Raw genomic sequence first — 13,418 nt, 5'->3', positions numbered from 1 at the left:
TATGACACTGAGTACAGGGAGAGTGACTATAGCCTTTCCTGATAGCTAAGATTTTTAAGGTCCAAGAATAGTGGTTGGAAAAAAAGAAGGTCCAAGATTATTTTTGTTAGGAACCTCTGTTGACTTTCAAATGTTTTGATATATCAGATGGGATATGTGCCAAAGGGTGTGTGATATTCTGTAACAGGTATATGAGCAGAGCACAGGTAGACAATGACTTCCTTGACTTTGGAAGAAATGCCCTAGGTGATTAATTCTGATATATAAAATGACATGTTATCTTTTGTCACTATATTGGGATCAATCACATTTCCTAGGGGAAAGAATTAGATTGGCCGGTTCATTGGCTTCACTATTTTCAGCACTGTGGTGGAAATTTAATGGTTGGGTTCAGGTAAGTGTGCGACTGTGTGGTTGTTAGGATTAGGGCGCGGGTTAGGGGAGTTAGGGTTAGGGGTGGGTTAAGTGAGTTAGTGTTAGGGAGCGGGTTAGGTGAATTAGGGTTGGGGCGGGTTAAGTGAGTTAGGGTTAGGGCGCTGGTTAGGTGGGTGTCTGATAGTGACGGACCTTAGGGTTAGGGTTTGGGTTAAGGTAAGTGGATAGATTGTAGTGTCTGTATAGTTTAGTGTAGGGTTAGTTGTAGGATTATAAGTGTATGTGTGTGCATTGATGTTTTTTAGGTGTGCTTGTGTTGTGTGTATGTGTTTCGGAATAGCAAATTTTTTCCCAAGGAAAAAATTTGCTATTCTGAATGTTCGATATTATGTGGTTTAGATATTTTAGGTTCAATGAAATAGTGTTCACTATTTTCATCTTTCGATAATGTGATATAAACGCAAAGATTATGGTGGCATGACCTGTTCTTAACAAATTTAATTACTGTGGGTTGAGACTGAATGCACTGGTATAGCTCTTTGAAACTGTGTTCCATGATTTGCAAACAAGGACAGCTAGACTAATAGGTCTATAGTTGCTTGCATTAGTGGTGGGTCCACCTTTATGAAGGGCATTACAACTGCAGTATTCCTTTGACTGGGAACATAGCCTGTGGCAAAGCTTAGACTGAACAACTTAAGTAAGGGATCAGGAAGGACCTGCTTAGAGCGGATTGTAAAACAACCCTGAATTTTGTCAGAACCCACTTATGAAGTACTTATGGTCCTGGAAAGCACTTTAAGGATGTAGTTCTTGGTGATAGAGTGTGCATGTGTGTGGGGAGGGGAGAATCTGGTATGTCTAAGGTAGGGATGATAATTTCAAGTGAGAAATCTGCAGAAAATGTATTATCCAATTTGTTGGTGATCTTTTTTAGGATTTGCTTACCAGGTGTCATTCTGAAAAGTAATATGAATTATTAACTCATTTTCTAACATAATGGACGATAAACTTATAATTATCCTTAGCCTCAGAAGTAAAACTATCCACATGGGAGGCTTTTTGGTCTTAATAGCTGCCTTCAGTTTCTTTGTGAGACAGTTTATATTTTCATTGGGTTGATATTATTTGATCTTACAAGGTAATCTAATCAGTTTCTTCCTCCTGTTGTAAGGTTTATTAAAATCCAGTGATCACCAGTGAGGATTGTTATTATATTTTCCCTGTATTTGGTCCTGGTGGGGACAGCGCTATCAATGCGATGTATAAATAACAAAAAACATCATTGCCATATATGGCTGCATATCCCAGTTCAGTTTTGGAGACAGCATGTGATTTTCTCAAGCAACTATAAAAAATTACCTTTTTAAAGTCTCTACAGGTGGTGGCTTTGGTAACCATGAGAGATGATTCACTGTGGATAAAGGTAACAATTTCATGATCTGACTTAAGTAAGACTTGTTGTTCTGGCAGGAATAGGCTTGTCCATTGTTTCCATGATCTGCACCCCTCAAATCAAAGTTGAAGAGAAAAAAAATCCCATCTCCATTCTGGCACCTTGTCTACTTTTAAAAACTAGGAACCAAAAACAACAAAACCAAAACTCCGTAAACTCAAACAGATAAACGAAAGGAGCCAAGCAGTCCAAAAGTAGGTAAAGCCACACAGTAATACGTGGTAATACAAATTAAAGTATCACAAGTTTATTATCACAAGACACGTTTTCGTCTCACCAAAATGGGAAACTTCTTCAGAAAGAATACTTTTAAAAACTGTTGCAAGCCACTTGCCACAAGTTATACCACAAAGTGTAAAAGCAGGCACTTCACTCCTGACAGAAAAAGCAGTATTTTATTTCTCTAAAATGCTGGCGTAGAAAGGAATGCCTTTACTGCACCTCGGACTGATTGCCATCTGCCAATTATGCCCCCCCACCGCAGCACCTTGAACCCATGGCGGCTGCAGCCATCACCCAGCCTAGCAATGCTTCTGATGATAACTGTCCATGCACTCCAAAATAGCAACCTTTTTCATACTTTAGTGCACAATCACCAATGAAATGTGAAAGCACTTAGTATAATAACAGATTCATTTTCTATCTCTAAGGAAAATATAATCTACATATGCATAATACATCACACAGCTGCATGTGGGGGAGTGATACTGTTACACTACTATGAAAGAGATTTCTAAACATGTACACTTACTGTTCAAATATTACTATACAAAGCAGATTATCTTTCAAGATTTTTCTGTTTGCCTTTTGCAGATTTATCTTTCATTGTCCTTACAAATCAGTTTAAGCAAGTTATTAAAAACCAGATATTTAGCTGATAGCAAAATTATTCACACTGTTTATGCATTTCATAGATATTCGCAGGGCATGAAGTCTTATAACCATTCACACTTTGCCAGTATCCTCCTTAATGCTGCACAAGTGTTCTCCAGGATGATCATGCCAGTCAGTCCCAAGGTAAATTTGTAGCTATCTATACAGTAGTCTAGGTTATGTTTAAAGGAAGACTGTGAGCTGCAATACTTAATTTGCAGGGAAAGGCCCTTCTAAAGATACAGGAGATGTTGGGTTATAAAGTTATCTTCCCACTGTGTTTTATGTATCTGTCGGTGAAGATTTAAGTTCCTTGTTCTTGTAGAGGTGAAGGTAAGTGATATAGAGATTTCACCCCTCATAAGTCTATAAGGCACTGAAAGAAGGGACTGAGATCCAAGCCTCTCTTGGTAGCTAAGGAACTTCAGGCCTCTAATCATTTTTTTTAGAGCCCTAGGAACTTTCTAATTGGTTAATATGTTTAGTGGTAGGCATCCCAAAAGGAATATTGTACTCAGTAATTGATCTTATCATTAATAAGTGTAAGGGAGTGACTTTGGACCTTGATGATATTCTTTTGGCAATTATCTGTGCTAAATAAAAAGATTGCCTACCAAACATTGCCACATGATGATAAAAAGATAGGGAGTTATCAGCCCAAGTTCCTAGGCCTGTCATAACATTTCCATTTTGTAGTGGTGTGTCATGCAAATAATATGATGGCAGGAGGGCTGTGTGCCAAACATGACCATAATACACTATTTACCATTTAGTTTAATGCCATTTTATGACACCAAGAGTTTATCAGGGAAAGTTCATTCTGGAGGGTTTTGATGCCAGAGGGTGACTTAACAAAACCACCCACTGTGAAATAATCTGCTACTTTAGTAAGCCAGAGGTTTTGGCCATCTTCTCTGAGATCTGAGAAGTAAATGTTGAAAAGGAAAGGCTCCAGGTCTGATTTTTCAGTAATACCACTGTTCACTTTCATCGCTTCTGATAAAGCAACTGCAACTTTCACTGTCCGTGGCCTGTCTTTTAGCCAGTTTGCTATCCATCTTAACATTTTAGTGTATTTTAAAAAATTTAGCTTTTGTATGATATCAGCATAGGGAATGGTATCAAAGACATTTGCCAGATCAAAATTATCTATGTGTACACATTGTTCATCTTCAGACTACATAGCACTTGTCAAGAAAAAATGCCTTCAACAAATGACTAAATAGCTGGTGTTATTTCAGGGGGGATAAATCATGTGTCAGTATGCAATGAGATGCTCAGCAATCCAGCTTGCTTTTGTAAGGATTGCCTACATCTCTCATTCCAAGGCTTTCAAATAGTGGCTGAAGCATTTGCTGCCCTTCTAGTACCTTTTCAGGTACATTTCAGTAGCTGGACATTTCAACATAGCTAGCATATTAATCCAACAATCAGATCACATGCTTGTCTCCTCAATGCCAGAAATCTAAACTATATATATATATATATATATATATATATATATATATATATATATATATATATATATATATATATATATATATATATATATATATATATATATATATATATATATATATATATATATTTTTTTTTTTTTATTTTTGTGGCACTCCTATATTTGGAAAATAGCCATGCCTGTATAGTTGCCGAGACTTGGTTTTAAAGAGATCATGTCCTCTGTACCATTTTTTGTGTTCTTTATTTTGATTTTTATTTTTGTCTTCAGACCCAGTGGCACCTGTAGTGGATCGCCCATATTTGTCAAGAAACATATTACCTCCAGGCAGATTGGTATTGACCCACACACTGAACATAATGAACTTCAGATCTCTATAGACAAAATTAACTGTCAATTAACAGCTTATTACAGTACACCGTATTTGTCTCCTGATGACCATGTAAGATTCCATAGTATTGTAAGCATCTCCCTTTTAGTACTTTGCATGACTTGAGTACTCTTCAATAATCTGTGACACCTATATTTCTAGTCTAAGATATGTCCAAAAATTTAGAGACCTAATGAACACAAATTCTCTCAAGCAGTTGGTAAATAAACCTAATAGAGGGCAGAATATTCTTTTCCTAATTCTTATTAATATAGCTGCCTCTTGCACTAGTTCTCTACTATATTATTCCCCAGTGAAGGTGGACCACAAATGTATGATCTTTGGCTTTAAACTTAACATCCTGAGCTGCAGTTATGTTTTTTTACTTTACCATTTTTATTGTTATATAAGTAATGCAGTTCTTCCAGAACGCCATTTTACATAGCCATTCTCACAAACAATGCCCATTCCATATTTGGTTACCTTCTTCTTTTCCAACCACTATTCAGCCTTATCTAATATTTCTTTACTCTTTACACTAGACATTCAATGACAGTCAAAACTAATTGTAGTGATAATGGACTACCCTGATGGGCTCATATTAATAATACTATTTCTTCTGTAAGTGCACTATTTATAAATAGTCACAATTTTGGGTCCCTATAGAGGGATTACACTCACTTCATCCACCTCTGTGAAAGATTCTGCCATAAAGTCCCATGTGGTATAGTCAAAGGCCTTCTGAATGTCCATTAGCACAATTCTTGCCTTTCTCTGGCCCATTTATTCAATCTTTTTCACAGAATCTACAAGAATATTCTGAGATCTATGGACAACCGGCTTTTAGTAAAACCCAACTGTTCACTCCCTTTCAGTCTCACAAGAACTTTTTTTAATCATGATATCAAAACACGAACAAAATTGTTGGCATTAACATCACATGAACACATACTTTTGACGTCCATCTCTTTTCCTCTCTGTTAAACAGTACTGTTGCCCCTTTCATAGATTTGGTTAATCTTCTTTATTTCTATAATGTCATTGCATAAATTTGTTTTGCTTTTATAGAAATCAATGGGCTATCTATCTGGTCTGCTCACTCTTCCAATTTTTAGATGTCTAACAGCCTCAGTCACTCTCCCCTCTTTTTTATCAGCAGATTTATTTTCTGTTGCTCCTCCTCCCATAATACATATGCTTTCCATTTAAAAGGCATTGCAACTTTGAAAAGTTTATCCTTTTATAAAGCTCAGTATACAGTTACAAAGATATGCATCTGGAGCATTTCTCCCCAGGCCTCTGCTCAAAATTGGCTTTGTTCCAAGTCGGACTTTCCCAGTTAACAAATGTTATATAAAAATAATAAGTAAGTATGACAAGTTTGAAATCATGCTTTATTTACACATCTGCACAGCTTTCTTTTCTCCTTTCATCCTCCACTGAACTGTTCCAAGCATTCCTTCCCTGCTTCTTGATCCTCCACATCAGCATCTTGAAGTCTGTCTCTACCCTCACTCACTGTCTTGCCCCTGATCGCACTACCTCAGCTTTTATCTTTGAATGCCCATGTTCTTTCAATCTGTCCCTTATGGCTGCTTGTTCTGTGCTATTTATATACTGAGCATTCTTTTCCCTTAATTCAACAATTTGCAACTTCCAGAGTCTATCCTCTAGCACTATCATTTCCTGCACCCCCCCCCCTTCTAGCCATAATGTTAAACCTGCAGTTAGCAGTCACCCCAGCCTCTTCACAGATTTCTGATGTGCCCTTGGAATTTTCATTCATACCTGTCATCTCCCAAAGTACGTCTTATTTTAATTTAGTATAGTATTTCCTCAACCATTGCCTTGGGTTCTACATACATACAGATATTTCAGACACAGGCAATAATGCCCTTCTAGCTTGCCAATATACCAAAACAGTTACTCATATAATAAATGTCTGGGTAGTTTTTAAAACTATCTAAACTAGTGTTTGCTTTAATATAATTTGGTACTCTATTCCACGCATCAGCTACTTTCTCAGAGAATCAATTAGTTTACTGTGCATTCCTATATAATCTTCTACATAGACTGTCTGATAATTCTCCATTACTTTTTTTTTTCAAAACAGGTTTATTGTTTTAACATATAAGAGAAATATCATAACAATTTTATACAAGTAATTAAAAATAGGTATTATTATAATATTCAACAAAACAACTAAAATATTTACAAAGACATCCACTACAATCAGATCAATTAATTAAACTAAAATACCATGCTATTGAAATTAAAATTTTATTAACAAATTTTGTAAATTATCCCATACAATATAATAAGATGTTTTTCTATTTGTTCTTGTCCTAATTGTGTTTATTTCCATATGGCACACTATATTCATAACATTTTTAAATTAATTGAACGAAGGAGGTGTATCTGAAATCCAATTTCTAGTTATTATTTTCCTAGCCACTGCTAGAATAGACCATAACAAGGGAAGCTTAACCTTTTAACACTTTGAGGTACAGGTGTGTTGAATAATATAAGAGATTTAGAAATAATGAAATTATCTGTAAAAAGAGCCTGCAAAAATTCATTAATTGACTTCCAGTATTCTTTCAATTTTATACAGTCATAAAACATATGAGCCCAGTCAGCATTAATTTCTACATTACATCTCTTACATAAATTATCTTTATTATTTATTTTATTCATCATCAAAGGTGTATAAAAAGATCTATGTAAAAATTTCCATGTATAAAGTCTCCAGACAATGGAAGACGTAGTTCTATAAGCAGATTCCAAAATATATTGTTTATCTTGTTGATTTGGTGGGTCCCCATTAATAAAAGTGAAATAATTCCAGTATGAATCTACACTGTAAAAAGTTTCTTGTCTGATAATTTTATGTATGTATGAAAATTTACCTTTATCAGAAACTTTATGTTGCAAATTTAATATCAAGTAATCAATCAGTGTTGGAATAGATTCTTTAACTGTTATAGACATTAGAGCTATTTTATTAATGAGATGTTGTCTAAAGGTCTGAACCTCCAGCAAGTTTCTCTTAGATCAAATTCTTGTTTTAAGAAATCTAGATTTTTAACTTTATTATCAGATATCAACTGATACCAGTACTTTAGATCATTATCTATAGCTAAATGAGTTCCTTCAGAAGTAGATGACAAAAGCATACCCTGAGTATACATTATAGGGAATACAATAAAATTCCATTCCCTATACTTAGGGTGCATGAATATAAAGTTATGATAACTAATAATAATATTTAATGGGTAACAAACCATATGTTTAGGTGTAATAGGTGAAGTACAAAATTCCTTTAGTAACCATAACATGGAGTTATTTACAATCATATTTTTATGTGTTAAGGAGATTTTCATGAAGTGCATACTAATTAGCTCCCAATAATCTTTCCATTTTGTGACATATGACTGATCTATTAATAAAGTAATAACTTTTACAATAGAAGAGATAGTATATAAATTAAAGTCTGGAAAAGAAATATCCCCTTGAGACCAGCTATTAGTATGTTTCTTTAATGCAATCCTAGGTCTATTAGGTGCCCATAGGAAATTTAACATTAGTGTATTCAGTTTCTTGATAATTATTTTTGTAGGTGGAAGTATTATTGACTGTATTAAGTATAAAATCTTGGGGAATATTATCATTTTAATAATTGTAAGTCTCTCCTCCATAGTAAAAAACATATTATTCCAGGTATTAAAAAGATTTTGTATATTAAGAAAACATGTATTATAATTATTATATATAATATATTTAATATCTTTAGATAGTATTATACCTAAATAAGTTATCTGACCTGAATTGGGTACATATTTAGTAAAATCACTAATGAGAATATTTTTTGTGTATATATAGGTAGTATTTTAGTTTTTTCTTCATTGAATATTAAACCAGAAATACTTTTAAAATTCATCATGTTATCAAATAGAGACTGCATAGAAGAATTAGATCCTGCTGATGTAATTAGAACATCATCTGCAAAAAGTTGAATTTTGGATGTTGTATTTTCATTTATTTCAAAACCCTCTATGTCAGTACTGTTTCTGATCAAATTACCCCAAGGCTCCATTACTAAAGTGAATAATAGTGGAGAAAGTGGGCATCCTTGTTTTGTACCTTTAAAAATGGGTATTTTTTGTGAAACATAAGTTCCTACCTTAATATAAGCCAACGTTCCTTTGTATAAATGCTCAATTAGATTTACAAATGCATCTGAGAAGTTTGTGCACTTCATTAAGGTAAACAGATAGTCCCAACTTACTGAATCAAATGCTGAACTTATATCAAGACTAATAAGTGTTAAATCTTTCTTTTTCCTATTTGCAAAATCTATTAATGTTAAAGTTCTTCTTATATTATCAAAAGTATTTCTATTTACAATGAAGCCTGTCTGATCTATATCTATAATGCCGGGAATGATTGTCTTCAATCTATCAGCAAAAATACTCATAAACATTTTATAATCAACATTAAGTAATGAGATAGGCCAATATGAAGAACATCTAGTTGGATCTTTATTAGGTTTCAAAATTGGCGAAATAAATGTATATTGCCAAGATGGGGGGGTTATTAACTCAGTTTGGGCCAAAATAAAAACCTTATGTATTAATGAATATGTACTTTTAGAAAGGATTTTATATATCTCTGGTATAATACCATCATTACCCGGTGCTTTGTTTGATTTAAGCTTATTTATTTGTGTAATAACTTCTGTATATGAAATACTCTTGTCCAATAGTTTAATCTGTTGTTTATTAAGCTTTTTATTCATGTTTGTGGTTATAAACTCCTTTATTTTATCTTTAGGTTCCATGTTAATGTTATTATGGTTAATTTTGTGAAAGTGATTTCTAAATTCATCTAGTATTTCTGGTATACTAGAAACATTCTTCTTTTCCTTAGAGAAAAGATTTCTTTGATATGGTTTTGTTTATTCAACCTTTTGTTTTATTTTTAAGTCTATGTAAGTATTTCGGGCTTATTGAATAAGACAAAACTTGTATTCTCTAAAGTTATTTTAACTTTATGAGTTACAATTTCTTTGTATTTCTCATTTAGTTTGTTTATTTCTTCAATAACTTTCTTGTCCATAATATTTTCTTTATTATTATGTTTATAAGAGTCTAATTTACTTTGAATATCTAACAATTCCTTATCCCAAGATTTCCTTTTATTATTATACCATCTGATACTTTGTCCATATAGGTATGATTTTAAGGCATCCCAAACATAAACAATGGAGACTTCAGGAGTATTATTTATGTCTAAAACATGTTTTACTTCTGAAAGTATATATTCTTTATAGTCTTTTAGTTGAGTTAAGTATGCTGGTATCCTTTTGATCTGAACATTATGAGTATTTTTATCATGAATTCAAAAACAATTGAATTATGATCAGATATAGGACATGAAATGATTTTGGAATTAATTAAATCTGTTAGCATCTGGTTATAAATAAAGACCCTATCTATTTTTGAATAAGTTTTGTATCTGTTAGAAAAAAAGGTGTATGGTAATGAATTTGAATCTATCTGATTATTAATATCATTCATATGATAAGAATTAGCAAAATCATTTAAATGTTTTGCATTAGATGTAAGTCTTCTTTTCCCTATAGTGGTAGTATCACTTTCATGTAGTATACAATTAAAGTCACCAGCTAAAATAATATCTCCTATAGAGAATGATATGATCTTATCAAGATGATGTTTCACTGTATTAATACCAATCCCAGGTATCCAATATACATTAATTAAAGTGTAAGTCTTCCCATTAATTTGTATTGTAACCATACAAAACATTCCTTTGTCATCCTGATAAGACTTAATGGTTTTAGGAATGGGCATACTTTTATTCCATAAAATAGCCACTCCTCTTTTTCTGAGTGTGCTCTGAACTAACCAATACTGTATATTTGTTTGTGGCTAGTTTATCAATATCTTTTTTCAAGAGATGGGTTTCTTGCAGGAAGACTAAGTTGGCCTTATGTAAATTAATGTATCTTATTAGGCTTGCCCTTTTACATGGATTATTCAATCCATTCATGTTTAAAGAAATTCCTTTTAAAGATGTCATTTGGCATTTTTAAAACTTAAGAATCTTATGATCAAAATAACAAATAACAAGATAAGTAATGTTAAATCTCCTCCTTTAGGTGTACCTTTAAATATAGCTGTATTTATTGAATATCTTATGGGATTTCGTATAGGATTCAATTTTGTTTGTAGTGACAATGAATGTACAAAATATACTGTGGATGTCAAAACTATATACAAATAACAATGAACAAGTGAAAATAATGTAAGGATTAAACCTTGCATCCAGCCTGGAGTTATAAACTCCAACTTAGAGTAGTATTTACCACTCAAGTTAACCCCCTACCCTAAGCAGCAGTACCTCAGCTGCCACCGTATCAATTTAATACTAGTTATATTTAACTGAGGTTAACAGTTTTCAATTCAATTATCTAGCAAGACAAGACTACACATTTGGTAAAACAGCATCATATAAACTAAAATAAACCTTTTTTTTAAAAAACTGTTCATACTACTATATACATCCATGTAATATAAAACACTTGTGTTCAAATAGCATTCAAATAATCTTGATGTTAGAAATCAAGAGAAGAGAAAAATAAGTTCTAACATTCATTTAAATCAAAAACTTTGGCTAATATGATTCAGACATTACATATATTAAGATGCATCTATTTTCTGTCATGTAAATGTAATTAACAGCTTCCAAAAAAAACCTTGAATTGCTTGTATATGAGCATTTACTCAAACTCATTATTGTCAATAGAATAAAATATTGTATTCATAGAAATTGTTATAAATCATACTGCATAGTTATGCAGATTCTCAGAAACACTTATATGTACATACACACACACACACACACACACACACACACACACACACACACACACACACACATATATATATATATATATATATATACACACACACACACACACACACAAACACACACACACGTATATATGTATATATATACACATACACACACACACACACACACAGATACACATACACACACACACACACACACACACACACACACACACACACACACACACATATATATATATATATATATATATATATACATACACACACACACACACACACATATACATATATATATATATATATATATATATATATATATATATATATATGCATACACACACACACACACACACATACACACACATATATATATATATATATATATATATATATATATATATATATATATATAGATATCTGATCTCACTGAGTTGTGTCCTTACCGAGCACTATCTTACTTGCTGTCCCTAGAATAAATCTGTCTGCTTTATACAAAATAATGCACAGCAAACACATTTTAGTAACCAGATTTTATAACCATGCTATACTACTGCTTTAAAATATATCACATGACAATTTCTTCCAGAATAGAGTTATAAAATTATTTATGCTTGTCAATCAGATGAATTAAATGAGTTATAGTAATGTATATGTTTGGAACATAAGTTTTTAACACAGATTATTAAGCTGCTGTTAAGTAGATTTTCAAAAACACTTGAATAAATGTTTCATTTTCTATGCCTTCTAAAATAAGACATTTACTTACTACAAGAAACTGTAGCATTTAAACTCATTATAACTGACATATTTTATGAATTATAACATAGATATTTAAGTAATTATATAAAATAACTCACATTTAGATGTTAAAGAGTTCATTTTCCTTCACATAGTCGCATTTGTATCATTTCTATTTCCTGGTAGAGTGACATTCCTGAATCTGTGATGTGTCAGTGTGATATCTAGGTCAAAGGTGAGACTGGCAGCTTTCAGCTTCTCTGTGAGAATTCTGAGAGTTGAAGCTTTTGAAGTAGCTCATGGACACTGTGCATGAGACAGCCCACATCCCAGATTGTCTCTCTTAACATTTTGGCGGAAACTTATTAAAAACTAGTGACAAACATTCATTTAGCAGTGTAAATGCATCTAAACATGACAAAACCTTCACAATGTATTTTACAGGTTATTACAGCCTCCATGTAAGTGAAATTAAGCCCAAAATTATTAATAAGTAATAAAACTCAATATTTTTGTCCCAACTCAATTTTTATGCAAATCTTATTATTTACTGTGTCTATATGATCAAAAGCATTTCTATATATTAATAAAGAAAAGAAAAAGAGAGTAGAAAGTAAAAGGGTGTAAGGCAGAAATAAAAAAAAATTGTAAGAGAAAGCTATAAGAAGTATATACAATGGAATATTACTTACTGTTTATATTAATAGAGTTAAAAATAAAACATTATTTACTATTATTTAGTTCTAATTATTATTAGTTAAAGCATGACAGATTATTTACAAACAAGCATAAGCAGTATAATCAAGAAAGTATCAAGAAAGTATAATTAGGAATAACATTTGAAGAACATATAAACTTTTTACAAGGAATAAATATGTTATTATTCTATTAATCATATTTTCATTACTCTTCTCTCCCTGCCCTCCATAATCTAAATAGAATGTCATTGTTTGAACAAAGAAAAGAAGAAAAGGAGAAGAAAAAAAAAGATAAAGAAAAAAAAATGTATCAAATTACTGGCCTTACTTCTCCTTTTCTGAAAGAGAAACAAGTTGAATCACAGCTTGCCATTAAATCTCCAGATATTTTGACTAGTTATGAAACAAAACATTTCTTTGCACACAGAGAATAACTTTGATTAAATCTTTTTCAAAATATTTGTGGCTTCTTGGAAATGCAGGAACTATATTTTAAAAGATTAATAATGAAATAAAATGATGAGAGAAAAAAAAAACATAGAACAAATCATTT

Source organism: Protopterus annectens, chromosome 1.part0, assembly GCF_019279795.1.
Source record: "Protopterus annectens isolate FY-2018-M chromosome 1.part0, PAN1.0, whole genome shotgun sequence".
Lineage (NCBI taxonomy): Eukaryota > Metazoa > Chordata > Ceratodontiformes > Protopteridae > Protopterus > Protopterus annectens.
This window is presented reverse-complemented; position numbering follows the sequence as displayed.